The sequence below is a fragment of the Nicotiana tomentosiformis genome, chromosome 1 (genome assembly GCF_000390325.3).
Source record: "Nicotiana tomentosiformis chromosome 1, ASM39032v3, whole genome shotgun sequence".
Classification (NCBI taxonomy): Eukaryota; Viridiplantae; Streptophyta; class Magnoliopsida; order Solanales; family Solanaceae; genus Nicotiana; species Nicotiana tomentosiformis.
The window spans coordinates 149,656,208-149,674,821 of NC_090812.1; the positions used below are offsets into that span (position 1 = coordinate 149,656,208).

General features: G+C 38.1%; 1 long non-coding RNA gene across 2 annotated transcripts; it reads left to right on the top strand.

Annotated features, from left to right (window-relative positions):
* Positions 1-14,130: 14,130 nt before the first annotated feature.
* LOC108942932 (uncharacterized) lies at positions 14,131-16,218 on the top strand. Of its 2 annotated transcripts, none has more exons than XR_011409043.1 (3): positions 14,131-14,414; positions 15,588-15,869; positions 15,952-16,218. It is a non-coding gene; the product is annotated as an uncharacterized lncRNA (long non-coding RNA). The 2 variants fall into 2 exon arrangements; XR_011409054.1 differs by having other exon boundaries at positions 15,611-15,869.
* The last annotated feature ends 2,396 nt before the right edge of the window (positions 16,219-18,614 follow it).

The window sequence follows — 18,614 nt, forward strand, 5'->3', positions numbered from 1 at the left end:
CAAAAAATTTCCTACTTGAGTCATCCCTGATCTCAACCTCTGCAAGTCATAACTAATCAACAAGTATGCCTCGGACCAAAATCAATACTGCTCACAATCGTGCAATCAAATCGTAGATAGAAGACTCCCCCACTTGGCTCTAATACATATAACAAAACATCTGATAACTCACCATACCCATACTCTACCATTGTCATAATCCCGCATTCAATTTCACGAAAATCCTTCACAAGCGCAGGTAACACAAATCATAAAAAACCTAAAATCATCTACTAAGCTCGCCTTCATCCCCGTGACGGTCAAGTCAACTTTATCAACTAATCAAAACTCAAATCTCAACACATATACCACGCTGGGAGAAAAGAAACCCTCTACTCAACATTATAAGGAACACACATACGTAGATTACACCGCAAGAGATAACCCACCTAGTCTCAAATTGGCATCTTGTTATACCCTTTCGCATTCACAATTACTACGGAATCACTTAATATTTCTAAGTTTGAACTCATTAACACGACATGAAAATCAACTTCTCTCTGTAATTAAACAGCATGACATATCCCTCAACGAACTCATAACTCAAGACTGTACGTCACATCAAAACAGGAATCAAGTACCCAATAGCAAACTCTTGAGTCACAAGTAAAATTTATTTTTCTCATTCAACCCATATGAACACATCACGCATTCACATCATACTCATCATATAATCATTTAACCGCTCATCGAGCCATAAATTCCACTCATAGAGATACTACCGAACGCATAAGTCCAAACGCACAAGTTCTCACAGCCGAAACTACTGAGCCTAAGCTGCGGTCTAACCCTGGCCTCAAGTCCTCCAGATTGGCCCATCCACAAAATACTAATCTCGAACCTCGTTACTGGAATCACAAGTCGGCGATGCACATATGATACCGAACGCTCACATGCGCACACGAATGCATGGAAGGAATTCAAGAGTTATGTTTCAAGCTAAATCAATTCTGCACGAAAGAATCGAGAAAGTGGAATTTTCCTACGGGTTCGGCAGCCTCCCGAAGATAAGTACAGACGTCTCCGTATCGATCCGCAAGACTTTACTAAACCTGCTCATGACTCGTGAGACATACGTAACCTAGGCTCTGATACAACTTGTCATGACCCAAAATCTCACTTGTCGTGATGGCGCCTATCTCAATACTAGGCAAGCCGAAAATCTCAATAAACCACCATATATTTTAAATTTAAAAGCATAGTATTTAAATTCAACAGAAGAAATTCTCACAAAAAGAGATATAAACACTTCCAAAAACCGGTGTCACTGAGTACATGAACATCTAAATGATAGCAAGGTCTGACTGACAAAAAATATTATTTGAAATGTAGATCAGTACAATTACTAAAAAGAAAGAGAGTCAAGGTCAGCAGACGCCAAGAATCTACCTTGATAGTCTCCAACAGATAAGTCCTCAACTATAGCAACTGTTGTATCTGGAAGTACCTGGATCTGCACACGAGATGCAAGGTGTAGTATCAGTACAACCAACTTAATAAGTAACAAGACTAACCTTTTGGCTGAAAGTAGTGACGAGCTCCGCAGGTACAATCTAGTATAGAAATAACAGTATATAAGCATGCTTTCAGGTTCCACAGTTAAACTCAGAGAAGTAAAACAGATCAATTCTGAATGATATGAGGAATATGACATCTCAGCGGATAACCTCGTGTGCTCAAAATCACAAATTACTCAGTCGCTTAGTACTGTATATGGCTAATCCAGCTCAGGGAAGATCCATCCCATATATATATATATATATATACATCGACTGACAGCCATCTACTCAGTACCGTATAAGGCCAATCCAGCCCTGGGTAATTTATCCCCAAATATAAATGATTCGGACAAGATCCATGTCCAGGGAAATTAATCACAATTATAAATAAGTAAGGCAAGTCCATGCCCTAGGAAGTTCACCCCGTATATATAAAGTATCTACGCTCACTGGGGTGTGTACAGACTATAGAGGGGCTCATTCAGCCCAAGCGTGATATAAAGCCGATATGGCCTACTGGAGGTGGGCAGTCCCAATCCGTATAATTATAAACCCTATAAGGCCTGATGCAAGTGGGAAACCCCGATCCATATAATATATATATATATATATATATATATATAGCCAATATGGCCTGCTGTGACGTGCAGCCCGATCCCATCAGTCTCTCCAATCATCAGTCTCTCCAGTCACAATTAGGCCTTCAGCCTCACTCAGTCATCAGTCTCTCCAGTCTCTTGGGCTCAAAATGTCATGAACATCAGCCCAAAAATGATAATATGATGTATCAATAAATAGCAACATAGGCTGAGATATGATATGAAATGAATGAACATGACTAAGTATGAAATTACAATTTAAAACAAACAATTCAATAGCAACTCGACCCCATGGGTCCCAAAATATCGGCACGTAGCCTAAACATGATATATAATAAGAGCTCCAACTCAATTTCTCTAACATATGGAGGATACACGGATAATAACATGATTCTTTATTTTTTTTAACTCCACAGAATTTATTTGAGTCACAATTTCTATGTGCACGCCCACACGCCTGTCACCTGGCATGTGTGTCACCTCCAAACAATTGATATAACACAAAATTTGGGGTTTTATACCCTCAGAACCAAGTTTAGAAGTGTTACTTACCTCGAACAAGCCGAATACAATGCCGAGCAAGCTAAACAATGCTCCAGAAATTATATTATGCGCGTATCAACTTCCGAACGACTCGAATCTAGTCACAATTAATTCGATTAAAGGAAGTAATTCCATATCAAAATACTAATTATTCCCACCAAATCCGAAATTACACTCGAAAATCGTCTATGGACCCCACGTCTCTGAACCCGACAAAAGTTACAAAATCCGAAAGCCCATTCATTCACAAGTCTAACCATACCAATTTTACTAAATTCCAAGATCCACTCAACCTCCAAATCCTCAAATCTTATTTGCAAATCCCTAGGTTTAAATTCGAGATTTACACCTCAAAATCAAGTAATCTAGTCGGATTATTCGATGATAATTCAATATTATGGAGTAGAAAATGATCACAAGTGACTTACCTCAGGATTTCCCGTGATTGCTCGCTCAAAAATTGCCTCAACCCGTGATGGAAATGTTAGAAATGACAAAACTCTCGGACTCCTCTGTTTTTAACACTCTGTCCAGGAGCTTCACACCTGCAACCCCCTATCCACATATGCGGAACCGCTTATGCAGTGAAATTTCCGCTTCTGCGGAAGCCACTTGTTTTCCCAAACTCCGCACTTGCGCTCTATCTCCCGCGCCTGCGGAGCCGCTTTTGTGCTCCTTCACCCGCACCTGCGGAACATGCCTTTCCCTCAACTCGCATCTGCGGAGCCTCGCTCGTACCAGCGGGCTCGCAAATGCAGTTTATTCTCTCACACCTACACCCTACCCAGGTTATCCCAGCTCCACTTCTGCATAAAATGAGTCGCATCTATGGCATCGCACCTGCGGCTAATTCCTCGCAGGTGCGATCACACCAGAAGACAGAAATTTTCCAGATTTCTTCTAAGTTCGAATTTGATCTATTAACCATCTGAACTCACTCGAGACCCTCGGGACCTTAACCAAATACACCAACAAGTCCTAAAACATCATACAAACTTAGTCAAGCCTTCAAATCACATCCAACAATGCTAAAAAAACATGAATCACACCCCAATTCAATTTTAACGAAAACTAACGAATTCCAACTTTTACATTCAATGCCGAAACCTATCAAATCAAGTCCGATTGACCTCATATTTTGCACACAAGTCATAAATGACATAACTGACCTATTAACATTTCCAGAATCGAATTTTGACCCGATATCAAAAAATCAACTCCCCGGTTAAACTTTCAAACTTAAATTTATATTTTAGCCATTTCAAGCCTAATTTAACTATGGACTTCCAAATAATTTCTGGACACGCTCCTAAGTTCAAAATCACCATACAGAGCCATTGGATTTATCAAAATTCTATTATATGGTTGTTTACACATAAGTCAATATCCGTTCAACCTTTTCAATTTAAATTTTCATCTTGGAGACTAAGTATCTCAATTCATTTGAAAACCTCACCGAACCCGAACCAATTACCCCGACAAGTCATATATCAGCGACAAAGTATAAATTAAGTAGTAAATGGGGGAACATGGTTGAAATACTCAAAATGACCGGTGGGTCGTAACACGTATGTTTGGGTTAAGTATCGATCACTCGGGAGTATTTCGGCGCTTGTTTTGGAAAGTTAGCATTTTGAAAGTTTAAGAATTTCTTAAGTTTGACTTGAAATGGATTTTAATGCTATCGATGTCCGTTTGGGATTCCGAGCTTTGGAATAGGTTCATATCGTGATTTGTGACTTGCAAGCAAAGTTTGGCGTTATTCCGGAATGTTTTGATATGAGTTGGATGCGTTCGTCAAAGTTTGGAAGTTTGAAAAGTTAAAGAAGGATTTTGATCGTCGACTCATAGTTTTGATGTTGTTTGGCATTTTTTGAGACCTCGACTAAGTTCGTAATGTATTTTGGGGCGCGTTGGTATATATGGTCAAGTTTCCGGGGGCGTTGGGTAGATTCTAGATGGTCAACAGATCTGATTTTAGACTTAAGGAAAAGCTAAGGATTCTAGTTGTTGGTGCAACCACTTCTGTGGAAGCTTCATCGCAGAAGCAAGGCAGTGGACCACATAAGCGGCTAGAAGGGAGATGGGTCGAGGCCGCAGATGTGAAGGAATTCTTGCACTTACGAGACCGCAGAAGTGGATCCCTGGTTGCAGGTGTGACTCCTCAGAAGCACAGTCTGGTCCGCAGATACGAAGGCAGCAGGACTGAAGGAGGACCGTAGAAGCTGTATATTTGGCCGCACCTGTGAAACCGCAGAAGTGGTCCAGTGGCCATAGGTGCGATGACCGCTGGGCAGAGGGCTTGGTTTTATACGGGAATTTGGCCCATCTTCTTTCATTTTCATTTGGTTGGGGTGATATTTTGGAGAGCTTCAAGGGGAGATTTTCATCATCTATTATTGTAACGACACGACTTGTCATTTTAAGAATTAAAATCTTGTTCAACGACTCAAGGCCCCGAGTAGTTTTGTGATGTGTATTATGATGTGCGTGTGTGGTGGAGTTTGGTTTTCGGATGATTCGGGATTAATGAAAGAACAATTCTTACTTTTGAAGCTTAAATAAAAAGAGTTGACAAGAGTTTTGATTTTTGAGCAAACGACTACGGAACGGAATTTTGATGATGTAAAAAGTTTCGTATGGTGATTTCGGACTTAGGCGTATGTCCGAATTTGGATTTGGAAGTTTTTAGGACAATTCGGCACATTTCGGAGAAAAGTTGGAAAATGAAGTTCTTTAAATATTTTTAAATTTGACTGTAAGTCGATTGGTTAATAACCAGGATAGATTTCGATTCCGAAAATTGGAACAACTCCATTACATCATCTATGTCTTGGGCACAAAATTTGAAGTCATTCTAGATTAATTTGATACATTTCGGCGCAAATTATAGAAGTTGGAAACTTTGAAAACTCATAATTTGATTCGAGGCATGACTTATAATTTCAGCATTGTTTGACGTGGTTTGAGGCCTCGAATGAGTTTATATTGGAGTTTAATACATGTTTGTATAGTTGGTTAAGGTCTCGAATGTCTCGGAAGAGTTTCGGATGGGGTTCGGATCGAATTTGGACTTGTTAAAGCTGCTGGAAATTTGACTACTAGTGCGATCGCTTATGCGGAAACTTCATCGTAGAAGCGACCTGGAAAGGACTTGGGCTTGCCTGGAGGGGCATCGCAGAAGTGGAAGACTCCACGCTTCTGCGGCTTCACAGAAGCGTCACAATGGTCGCAAAAGCGACTCCTTGCACAGAAGCGGACACTAGCCTCGCATCTGCGATTAACACAGAAGCGCAAATGCTCCCGCAGATGCGAGGGTCGACTGGGAAGTGCACTTCGCATATGCGCATTTACGGTCACAGAAGCGATCCTGCAGATGCGAAAAACATGTCTGCAAATGCAAGGAAACATGGACAGAACATATATTCGGGGGTTTGGTCATTTTCTTCATTTTTGGATTTTTGGATCTCAGTTTTGGACGATTCTGGAGGAAGTTTTCACAAGTTCCTCTTGGGTAAGTATTCTATATCTGAAAGTGAATATATTTCATAAATCCATGGTTATATCCATCGTTAATTTTGTATTTAAATGGGAGAAATCAAAATTTTTGCAAAACGTTTCAAAAACGTAAATTCAAGCTTTGGAGGACGAATTGTTATTGGAATTCGATAAAATTGGTATGGTTGAAATCGTATCGTAATGGGTGTTCGGATTTTGTGGAAATTATGCCGGGTTCCGAGATGCGGGCCTCGCGTTCACTTTTGGTTGACTTTTTAATGTGAAATTTTAAGTCGACATTTTATTATCTGAAATTATTTTCGATGGATTTTAATGAAGTTATACAATTAATTTGGATAGATTTGAGTTGTCCGGAGGTCAATTCAAGCAAGAAGGCTATTTTGGAATATCAGCATAACTTCAAAAAGGTAAGTATCTTGCCTAACTTTGAGTGGGGGAATTACCCCTTAGGCATTGAGTCATATGTGCCATTTGTACAATGTGAAAGTCATATACGCGGGTGACGAGTATGTACTCGGGCTTATATGTGTATATTTTATTTGTTTAAAGTCGTAGGTATTTTTCAGTATAAAATTGGAAATTTCTGGCACTTATAAAATCCTTATTTGTCATGCAATGTTCTTTGTTTGTCTAATTTATTTTATATGATAATTTGGTATGATTACTACTTTGATTTTATGTGAATTGCATGTGCATGTTGAGTTGACATCTCATGAAAATAATTACATTATAGATTTTTTATTTTCTAGGAATTTATTAAATAAGTTTAAATTGAGATGTTAATATATTTATCAGACATTTGGATTTAAGAAGTGGTCGCTCTTACTGAGTTATGTTTTCATCTTTGCAGTTGCATATTTACTTTTGGGACTACGATGCAATTCCTCAGGAGATCTCCATATTTGTATATTTACTTTTGGAACTACGCGGCGGTTCCTAGGGAGATCCCCCTGTTTGCATATTTGCTTTTGGGACTATGAGGCGGTTCGTCAGGAGATCCCCCTGTTTGCATATTTACTTTTGGTACTACGAGGTGGTTCCTCGGGGAGATCTCTATGTTGCGTATTTATTTTTGGGACTACGAGGCGGTACCTCGGGAGCGCCCCAGTTGTTTACCTCTATTTTTTGTGTTGTTATCTTTCTGTAATTTCTCATTTGTTCGCTTCTTAGTCATTCCATTATATTATTTTGTCTTCTTCCACGTTAGTTGTCCGCGTGGTTCTGATAGAGATATTGTCACGAGATGCCGTGAAAATATGAAGCCAAGACCCGTAATTTTTATGATTATGAAATGAGGTATCATATGGTGACTTTTTTTAAAGGAATTATATTTGAAAGTTTTTATTTTTTAGAATTATATTCAAAAGCTTTTTCTTGACAGGAATTTGTATTCGAAAGATTTTGTTTGAAGGAATTTTATTGGAAATATTTTATTTGAAAGAATTATATTCTAAAGATTTCTATTTGAAAACCTTATAGATGAAGGATGTATATTTTGAAGGACTTGATTAATTAATTCTACTTGTGTCCATTATTCGTTTGGACAATATTTATGGTGTTCTTGTTGCCTTGCTGTTTATATCACTAGTTGATTATTGTTGCTATCACTGCTATTTGTTTTCTATTATTTTGTATGTTATATTGTAAATGTTATTTGACTAGTGAGTGTCTTGACTGTATCTCGTCACTACTCCACCGAAGTTAGTCTTTATACTTACTGGGTACCGACTGTGGTGTACTAATACTACACTTCTACACATTTTTGCGTAGAGCCAGGTATTGGAGATATCGGACTCAGACAGAGTTAATGTGTTGATCGCAAGGATTCAAGGTAGAGTTGCTTTGCCATCGCAGTCCCTTGGAGTCTTTCCATTTTATTGTACTATAACTTCTTATTCTAACAGTATTGTATATTCAATCCTTGAGAGCATTGCATGTATTCAGTTAGAGTTCGTGACCTAGTATTATCAGTCTTGGGAGGTTGTTATAATTATTTTTGATGTTGGTTTCGACACTTGTATAAAATTATATACTTAAAAAAAGGTCGAAATGTAATTGTAATAGGCTTATCTAGTCTTAGAGACTAAGTGCCATCACGACGCCTGTGGTGGGATTTTTGGGTCGTGAAAATTGCAAGGTAAGCTATTCCCACCTTTTTGTGAGTTAGATACTTTGATTATGTACGGATTTTTATATGAGAATTAGTAGAAATTTGGGATTTTGGAAGAAAACCTAGAAATTGATATTTTTGGATTTTTACCACGAAATTGGATATGGAATTTGGAATAAGTTATATATTTTAGTTCGTGGGGTTATGGGTAGAGTTTATCTCACAACCCAAAATCACACATGTCGTGATAGTGCCTATCTCAGTACTAGGCAAGCCGACACCATCAATAACCCACATTTTTCTTTTAAGTTTGAAAGCATAATAATTAGAATTTAATAAAAGACCTCACAATTACAGATACAAATACACTCCCAAAACCCGGTGTCACTGAGTACACGACCATCTATACAATACAAGTCTAGAAAAAAAATACGCTCTATAATAGTCTGAGACCAAATACAGTAAACAAGAAGATAGGGTAGGAGAGACAAGGTCTGCGAACCACAGCAGCTACCTCTGTATCTCCGAAAAATCAATTGTATGAAAGAATCAACACCCACTGTGTCCGGGATCACCTGGATCTGCACACGAAGTGCAGGGTGTAGTATGAGTACAACCAACTTAGTAAGTAACAATAATAAATAAAGAACTGAAAGTAGTGACGAGCTTCACAACTAAGTCCAAATACAGTAATTTCCAACATAAAAGGGTAGGCATGCTTTCAAGTTCAACATTTAAAATTCCACAGTAACTTCATATCAAATTTGACTGAAACATAAATAATGTCTTTCCGAAATTTCCAAAAATAGTGATATATGACATCTGAAATGCAGCAATAATGAAATCAATGCACCCTCTCGGAGTAACAGTCACGCAGTCCTCCCATTCACTCCAACCTCACAATCACTCATTCCTCACAATCACTCATTCCTCACAGTCACTCATTACTTTCAATCACTCAACATTCGGCACTCATACTCACACTCGCACTCGGCACTCACACTCAGTAGGTACCTGCACTCACTAGGGGTGTGTACAGACTCCTGAGAGGCTCCTTCAACCCAAGCGCTATAGCAAGCCAATCATGGCATAAATCAATGTAACATGTTGCGGCGTGCAGCCCAATCCCATAAATATCCTCAGAATTAGGCCCTCGACCTCACTCAGTCATCAACCTCTCTAGTCTCTCAGGCTCTCAAAAATTATGATAAGCAGTCCAACAACAATGATACGATGCATCAATAATGAATAAGAGAGACTGAGATGTAATATGCGAGTAAAAATCGTGACTAAGTATGAAACAACAATTTAACAGATAATTCAACATGTACACGACCTCTATGGGTCCCAACAATGTCAGCACATAGTTTAAACATGATTTATAGATCAATTTCTCTAAATACGTGGAAAGATGTATGGATATCAACAAATTATTCAACTACACAGTTCCATGGAATTGACCAAGTCACAATTCTTACGGTGCACGCCCACACGCCCGTCACCTCGTATGTGCATCACCTCAAAACCAGTCCAATAACACATAATCTGCGGTTTCATACCCTCAAGACCAAATTTAGAACTTTTACTTACCTCAAACCGTGTAATTCTTTATTCTACAATGCCTTTGCCTCGCGAATCAACCTCCAATAGCCTCAAATCTAGCCACAAATAATATGATTCAGTCAATAAAAAATATAGAAATTAATTCCATATGAAAATATAAATTTTCCATTAAAATCCAAAATTTCACCCAAAAATCGTTCGTGGGGCCCACATATCGAAACCCAACAAAAGTTACAAAATCTGAAAGCCCATTCAACCACGAGTCTAACCATACCAATATTACCTAATTCCGACATCAACTCGACCCTCAAATCTTTAAATTAAACCAAGAGGACTTTCTAAAATTTTCAACTTAATTCACCTATTAAATGATGGAATCGAAGGCATAATCATGGAAATTAACCAAAACTAAATAGGAATCACTTACCCCAAACACTCACGCAAGAATCTCTCTAAACCTCTCCTTATACCGAGCTTCAGATATGCCTTCATCGCGATCGCGAAACACAACTATGCTGCCCCACAAATTAACCATATGCAAACACGAAATCCTCTACGCGAACGCGATGTTCTGACTCTCTGACTTACGCGATTGCGAACGACTTCACGCGTGAGCAATGAACAAAATGTGTGGTCTTAGATCCTATCTCACTTCCCCATCACGAATGCGGCCTAGTCCATGCATTCGCGATGCTCTGCTCCTCTAAGCTACGCCATCGCATCCCTCTACACACGAACGCGTAGAAAAAATTCCATCAGTGACCTATTTAGACTACGCAATCGTAGACTTGCCCACGCGATTGCGTATAAGGAAACCAGATCAGCCAAAAAAAAACCCAGTAAACTCAACTTCAGCAGTCTCCCAACTTCAATTCTTGATCCGTTTACTACCCGAAACTCACCCGAGGCCCCCGGGACCTCAACCAAACATACCATCAAGTCCCAATAACTTAGTCGAATCCTCAAATCACCTCAAACAATGCTAAAACCATGAATCATACCCCAATTCAAGCCTAATGAAACTAAGAACTTTCAATTTCTACTTTCAACGCCGAAACCTATCAAATCAAGTCCGATTGACCTCAAATTTTGTACACAAGTCATAAATTACATAACAGACCTATTCCAATTTTTAGAATTGGATTCCGACCCCGTTATCAAAACGTCAACCCCCCGGTCAAACTTTCGAAAAATGCAACTTTCGCCATTGCAAGCATAATTCCACTACAAACCTCCAAATCACAATCTGGACACGCTCCTAAGTTCAAAATCACCCAAGGGAGCTAACGGAACCATCAAAATTCAAATCTGGGGTCGTTTACACATAAGTTAATACGCGGTCAACTTTTCCAACTTAAGTTTTCAATTATGAGACTAAGTGTTTCAATTCATTCCGAAATCCTTCCGGACCCGAACTGACTAACCCGGTAAGTCATAAAACAGATGTAAAACATAAATTGAGCAGTAAATAAGGGACCATGGTTATAATACGCAAAGAGATCGGCCGGGTCATTACAGTTAAACTTCAAAAATATTTGAAATCTGGGCACGTGGGCCCGAGAGTTGTCTTTGTGGCTTTATGAGCGGAGTTAGGAATCATTATAAATTGTTAAATTATACGTATTAGGGTATATTTTGATTGAGTTGTACATTGTTTGACTAGTTTCAGATCGTTTGGCTTGAATTGAAGAGTTAGAGAGGCATTGTAGTCGGTTTTGGAACTTCGAACCGAGGTAAGTCTCATATTTAACCTTGTGAGTGGAAAACTACCCTAGGTGATATTCATTGTTATGTGGAACTATCTGTGGGTGCTACGCAATCATGAGGTAACGCGAGTCTGTACGTAGCTAAAGCATGTTTATGTTCGGGTAGACTTAGGACTTCATTATGTAATAATTAAATTATTTGAATTCGTTGTGCTGGCTTAATTAATTAAAGTTATAACAAAATTTGATTTAGAAATAAATATATGTATACTAGGTCGAGCCTTAACAGTTTGAGTTGTGGGCAAGTTATTTGAGAAACGGTAAAGATTATATTCGTTATGTGCTCATGTAGTGTATTGTAAACATGTGTCTCGTAATTCAGTGACTTTCTTCCTTTATTGTGGAGCGGGCCAAATGCCTCGGTAGTATATAGATGCATCTATTGTTCGTGCCGCACGACTCTCGAGAGTGTACACATTATTTTGAATCAGGTCGAACGACCTCGGCGGAATAGTGCATTATATTGCTAGGAGTCCGAATATTCACGAGATAAACCTTCCACTGATACCTAACATTTAATGGTATTCCTTATTTATTTGGTAGTGACACTTGGTATTTTCTAAGCTATTAAGGTAGTTGGCAAGATCGAGAAATTTATACTTTAAAAGAAATAATTAGAAAATTATGAAATTACATATTTACTCCACTATTGTTGTGCACTTCATATCTGTTATGAATTATCATGTTATTTATTTGGACCTCTAGTAAGTGTCGACGTAAACCCCTCATTACTACTTCTCCAGGGTTAGGCTAGATACTTACTGGGTACGCATTGATTTACGTACCCATGTTGCACTTCTACAATAAATGTGCAGGATCTGACAGGTTCATTTGGTAATCATCTTGGCACATAGGCGCATCAGTTAAGGAGACTTTGTGTGAGCTGCAACCCAGGCTGCGCATCGTAGTCCACCGAGTCTCCATCGTACTATATATTTTATCCTGTCTTATTTACATTCTGGATAGATGTTGTATTGTTGCTGTACTTCTTATAAAATGCTCATGCACTTGTGACTTTGGGTTTTGGGGCTTCCTTCGGGTTGTTCATTATTGTGATTCGTGTAAATATTTTTATTTATCCTGTAGATTCTATTTTATACTGTTTAATTAAGGTAAATTATGATTTCAAAATACTAAAATGAGTAATTAAATTGGTAAATCACTATTGGCTTTTTTTACGGCGGCGTTATGCGCCATCACGACCTATAGTGGATTTTGGGTCGTGACAGCTTGGTATCAGAGCGTTAGGTTCACTTAGGTCTCTCGAGTCATGAGAAAGTCTAGTAGAGTCTTGCGGATTGGTACGGAGACGACGTCTGTACTTATCTTCGAGAGGCTATAGGGTTGTTAGGAGTACTTCCCTTCTTAATTTCCTCATTGTGCGGTTTGATTCCATTGAGGCTTGTGCCTTTATTTCCTTCCTACTTAATCTCACGCGGCGTGGGGTGCTTGTTGTCAATTGGGCGTCGAGGAGTTTTATTGGTACTGCAGACGTGCTGTAGGATATTTTTCCTTGCGTGTTCAGGCGGACTATTATTGTCGCCTTGCGGAAGGATGTTCTATCGTTTCGGCTTAGTATTTGTATTTCCTACAGTTTTGAGGCTTTGCACAGGTTGTTATGATATACATGAATGTTATCGCTCCATGTTTGTGTAATGGTAGAGTGTTTAATTATGGATAGGCATCAGTGAATAACTCGAAAGGAGGAATTCTCAGTGCATGATTTAGAGGTTCAGCATTTAATTCCACCAAAGGAAAGGCAAATCGGACGATGGATGTTTAGGTTTTAATTGATGGAGTAACGAGGCTTAGTATCTTCGAGTGTGGTAGAATTTTCATTGTGATGCGGTGTCGCCATCCTTGTTTGAACGCATTACGGTTCACCAGTGTTATGGTCTTTCTTGATTTTGCCTTCGGGGCAGGGTATTGTGAAATGGTGCCTGAAGGGCGGTTGTTAGAGATAGCGGTGTGCAGCGGTTCAGAATCGAATTGATATTTTTAATGTTAATGGCTCGAGAAAGATGATCTTCTAGGAGGTTTAGAGTTGGTAGCATTTCATTAGTTTCGGTGCATATGGATTTGATTTGAGGCAACATTTGGGCAGCAAAGTATGAGGAAGGACATGGCGGGAGGTGTCTCGCGGAGGATGAATTACTAGCAGACCAAGTATGAAAAGCGAAGGTTGAGAAGTTGCTTAAAGGAGATGGTTTGACCGAAGTGGGAGTGGCATAGTAGCATATGATTTTTGTGGACTATAAGAAATCATAGCTACGGCGACATTTATTTAGCGACATATATAATAAATGTTGCAAAACAACTAATTCTTTTGAGATTTTTTAAGAAATGACATAAATAAGTGACATTTAATAATAAATGACAAAACTATTGAGACTTTTGTAGTGATTAAGCGTCACAATATTAGTCGATATTTAGTGACATTTACCGCTAATGAAGGAAATTTTCTAACTTTATAAGTAATGTTTAATCTAGAACTAAACATTATTACAAAGGTTGTCTTCTCTAAGAACCCTACCAATCTCCCCCCTTTCCTTAACCCCAATTAGGCGTCCCCCGTTTTATGTTCACTAAACCGCGGAGGTCGCCATGTGGTGCAGAGAATTGAAAGGGGAAACTACATGGGTGTTAGATTGTCCTAGAATTCTAAACATTACAGAAGGTCACCAAAATTTAGGCCGCCTTTTACACACAATCGACTGCCACATTTAATCTATTCTCTGTAATTCTCAAACATCTGGTCGAAGATATTAAGATTTTGGTAAGTATTTTTTTGTTCTAATCTGTTGTTCACTGGATTGAATTTCTGGTTAACTGCCTTTAAAGGTTTTGCTACCTTTTCTTTTATTTCCGTCGTATTCTGTTCATATCAATTGTTTGAGCAAATGCCTTAGAGGATTAAATAAATTTTAATGGACTAGCTTTGTTTTAATAACATGAGGTTAAAGTTTGCACTTCCTTTGATTTATCTTTTCATGTTGAACTGATTTTGTACTGGTAGTGATGAGATTATTAACATTATTTTGCTGTTCAATTGTTCTTACTACTATAGAACCTTGAATCCATTTACTAGTACATACGACATTCATCAAATGACGCAAAAAGGTAATGAAGTAAATTATAGGAATATCTTTGCCTCAGCTAGATAGTTTGTTTAATTATTTGTTACTGATAAACTATTCTATATTGAGCCAATGAAATGGCACTCTGTATTGTTTTCCTATAAAAGAGAAAACAACTGAATATTAAATTGATTTGAAATGTCTGATAAGATATGGATTACTAGTTTAATCTTGATCTTTGTATTTTTGACATGTTAAAACTTTTTTAACGTGTTAAACCTTTTTCGCTGCTGAATCATGTGATGTTGGTTACAACATACGAATATTATATAGTAACTTGTCTTGTGTTAGAATTATTATGGTTGTGCTTGATGGCGACTCTAATCCAAACAGCATGGTAAATTAGATTGGAAAAGAATCTAGTTTGTGATGGTTGACTGGAAAAGAAGCTTGTAGATACTTGTTTATGAAGGAAAGGTAAATGACCATTACGATTATGTGTTTGATAATTTAGATTGTGGATGGTGTAGGGTATCTTGTGAATATCAGCTTTATTGACAATTTATGTTGCATAAGGAACATTGGCATTGATGTTAGGACTGAAATTGATTAATCATTCTGTTGAATTCAAGAGTAGATAAGGAATTAGTAAGCCTGTACAATGATACTAGCTATTGCTAGTTCCTTTTCTGCACTGTTAGGAGTTTTGGGTTCAAAAATCTTGAGCTTTCTGCAAAATTATTATTATTTTCCTCAAGTTGATTAAAAATTCCATTTTAAAGGTGATCTTAATATCGTTTCTTTCTACATATGATACCTTAACACTGGAGAATAATATTTTTTATGTTATTTCTCTTTGATTTTGCTTATAGAAAGTATTATCCACCATTCTCAGGACAATGAAATGTGGCAATTAGGAAAAGATTGCAAACGATGTTCACCTAACGGCTGGCTGAGAAGGGTACATCATTTGGGAAACACTTCCTACAGTTGTATGTAACTCCATCTCTATTAGTGGAATGATATTTTCCATAAGCTAGTGATGCCAAATTGATTTAGTTCTCTTAAGCTTCTACTATTGAATGAGGTTTTATGTTTTCTTGCAGATAGTAGTAGTTGCATGACTCCTGTATTTCTTCAAGATATTATATGAGGTACAATCGCATTGTTCTTTTTGCTACTTAGTAGTTTTATTAAATCAGTTTAGTAATGGTTCTTTTTTTTTTTCAATTTCAGTTCTTGGAAGAAGAGTTTAGAGGAATGTGAGAGCAACTAATTCAGAGGAATCCTGGACTTGAGGAAAACATGAACACTAAAGTTAAAACTATGACCGACGATGGTTGTTTTAGAACTTTCAAGGAAAAGTTTTTGTAATTGAATATTGAAGTAAATATGTGTTTGATTCAAATTGTTTGTACTGTACTGAGAATTAAAGTATTGGAATGAGCATTGATATTACTTTGAATACATTATTGTTAATTAATTATTTTCTTTTAATATTTAGCCATGACTAGTAATTATTTTTACATTCATATTAAAAGTCAAAAACTATGAATAAATTAACGACATATATATATATATATATATATATATATATATATATACACACACATATATGTCGCAAACACGATAGATTAAGAATTTAAATTATTGACATTTTATAATGCCATAACTAAGTGTCACAAAATTTTTGACGATAATAATTTAAATATCGGAAAAGAAAAACGACATTGAAATTTCTGACATTTCATTTAAATGTAAAATAAATATCGGTAAGTGATTTTGTGACACTTATGTTACTTGCGCCGACATATATAAAATGTCGTCATATGTCATATTTCTTGTAGTGGTAGGACAGTCATGTACCTTGAGGAAGATTATAGCGAATTGGGAGGCATGGTAGAAAGTGACTAGGTCCACGGATTATAATTGGAAGGGTGGTTACTGTACGGAGAGAGATTGAATATGGCAGAAATGAGTTTTCTTGAAATAAAGAGGGGTCTGAAGATTTGATTATCATTTCGGATGCAACATGGCTTTCAGTTTGGAAGGTATTGTTCAACTTCCAGTTGATGTCAATGGGGAAGGAACTGACTTGTACAACTGGTTGACGAGCATGGACCAGCAAGGTTTTACTAATTTCGGGGTAGTTGTACCCAGTGCAGCGTCATTTGGAAGATGTGGGTAGGGAATTCCACAGGTGGGCTTTCTCCTGTGGACAGGTCTGCGGTTGTAGGATTTTGATGAAGTTTCTAGAAAGAGTTCTGCTTACTATCCAGCGGGAGGTCGAATAGGCAATTGTGGCTAATAATTCGGGATGTTTTATGAAAATTTTAACAGGAGGTTTCGAGAATTTGGCGGGTTAACGGTGAGAGATCATGGTAATTCAAAAGGAGGAATCCTTGTGAGTTATACATTATGTGTTGGTAGCTTAAAGCTAAGTGGGGGAGCCCCACCGTCTACGATTGAATCACGTGGTTGTCTGCTGGTGCTGTTTCTGGTTATCGGTGTATTGGTGGGTTATTATTACTAAGAAAATAAAAGCATCAAGTAGAGCAAGAAACTTGATGAATGTGTGCTAATACTTCGCCTTATCGATTGAGGTGCGGGTTTTGGGAAGACTCAGAGTTTATGCTTCTTGTGGATGTAATGTACAAGGAAAAGAATTCAGTCGATTGCTTCTTTAAGAAGGTGTTCATGTACCAGCAACACACTATAGTTTGGCTTATATTTGGGATCAAGTCAGAGTGGGTGGCCCTCAACAGTGGTTCTAATGGGTTTGTTATGTGGCTAGAGACCGGGGTTTTGCAGCAAAGTGTGAGGAATACTTGGGGAATTTTCTATGCTATCATCGGGTATGCGGCGCAGTATTGGAAAAATGGGAGAATCAGTTTCGGATTCGCGGAAGGTCTTCCAGGATGGGTGTACCAGTTGGAGATGCTATTGTGCGTATGAGGAAGGTATGATATAGTTCATGGGTATTGAGGTGATGTGGTCTCGTGAAGTGGATCACTCGGGAGGAGTATTGTTGAGTTTCATTATGATTCCTGAATGGAGCTGCTATTATTTCTAAGGCAAGTCAAGAGTGAATTGGAAAACGTTGGACGGTTATAATGGTTGAATCAGCATGATTGTGGCAATGATCAAATCCTTCAGCGTGTGGAGCTATACATGTGGTTTGTGGTTGAACATGTGGGCTCGACATATACCAAAACTTGATTGATTTGGGAGGTATTTTATTCTAATGGCATCGTTATGGTAGATGGATTTCCGAAAAAGTCATGGCGGTTTAGACCACGACTTGAGGTTTGTATTTTCTGTTGTTCGGGAATTCAGTTGTGTATTGCATTGGTTCTTCTGAAGCAGGCTAAGTGAAAAGTCTTCTAACCAATTAAGTGTTTATTCTACTGGTAATTCAAGAATTATGATGAATTCTGGTATTCTCGCGTATCGGCATGATAGGTGTAATGAGTGGCAAGGGAATTTAAAAATTGAGGATCAAGGTTGCAGTTCAGTATTTTTAAAAATATCACGAACTCGGATAGGCATAGGAGAATTCAGATATTAAGAGTAAGCGGGCATTTTCTTTAGTGTCACCTGAGGATGGTGTTCTGTGGAAGAGGCATTGCGTATTGAATTGCGGATTATAGTTTGCCATATAGAATTAGTACGGTTTGTGGTATGGAAGCGCAGAGTTTTCCACTTGGTGCGGAAGGTTGTGGGAGCGTACCCCACGGGAGATTAAGTATAACATGCTAGTCACTCGATTATCAAAGATTGAAACCAAGTATGGATATTTTTTGTACTATTATTAATGTGGGGGTTCGTTCCGGATTGGGATGACTGCTCGTGTGTGTCACTAATAGGACCATTGTGGATCCTTGGAAGGTTATTAGCCC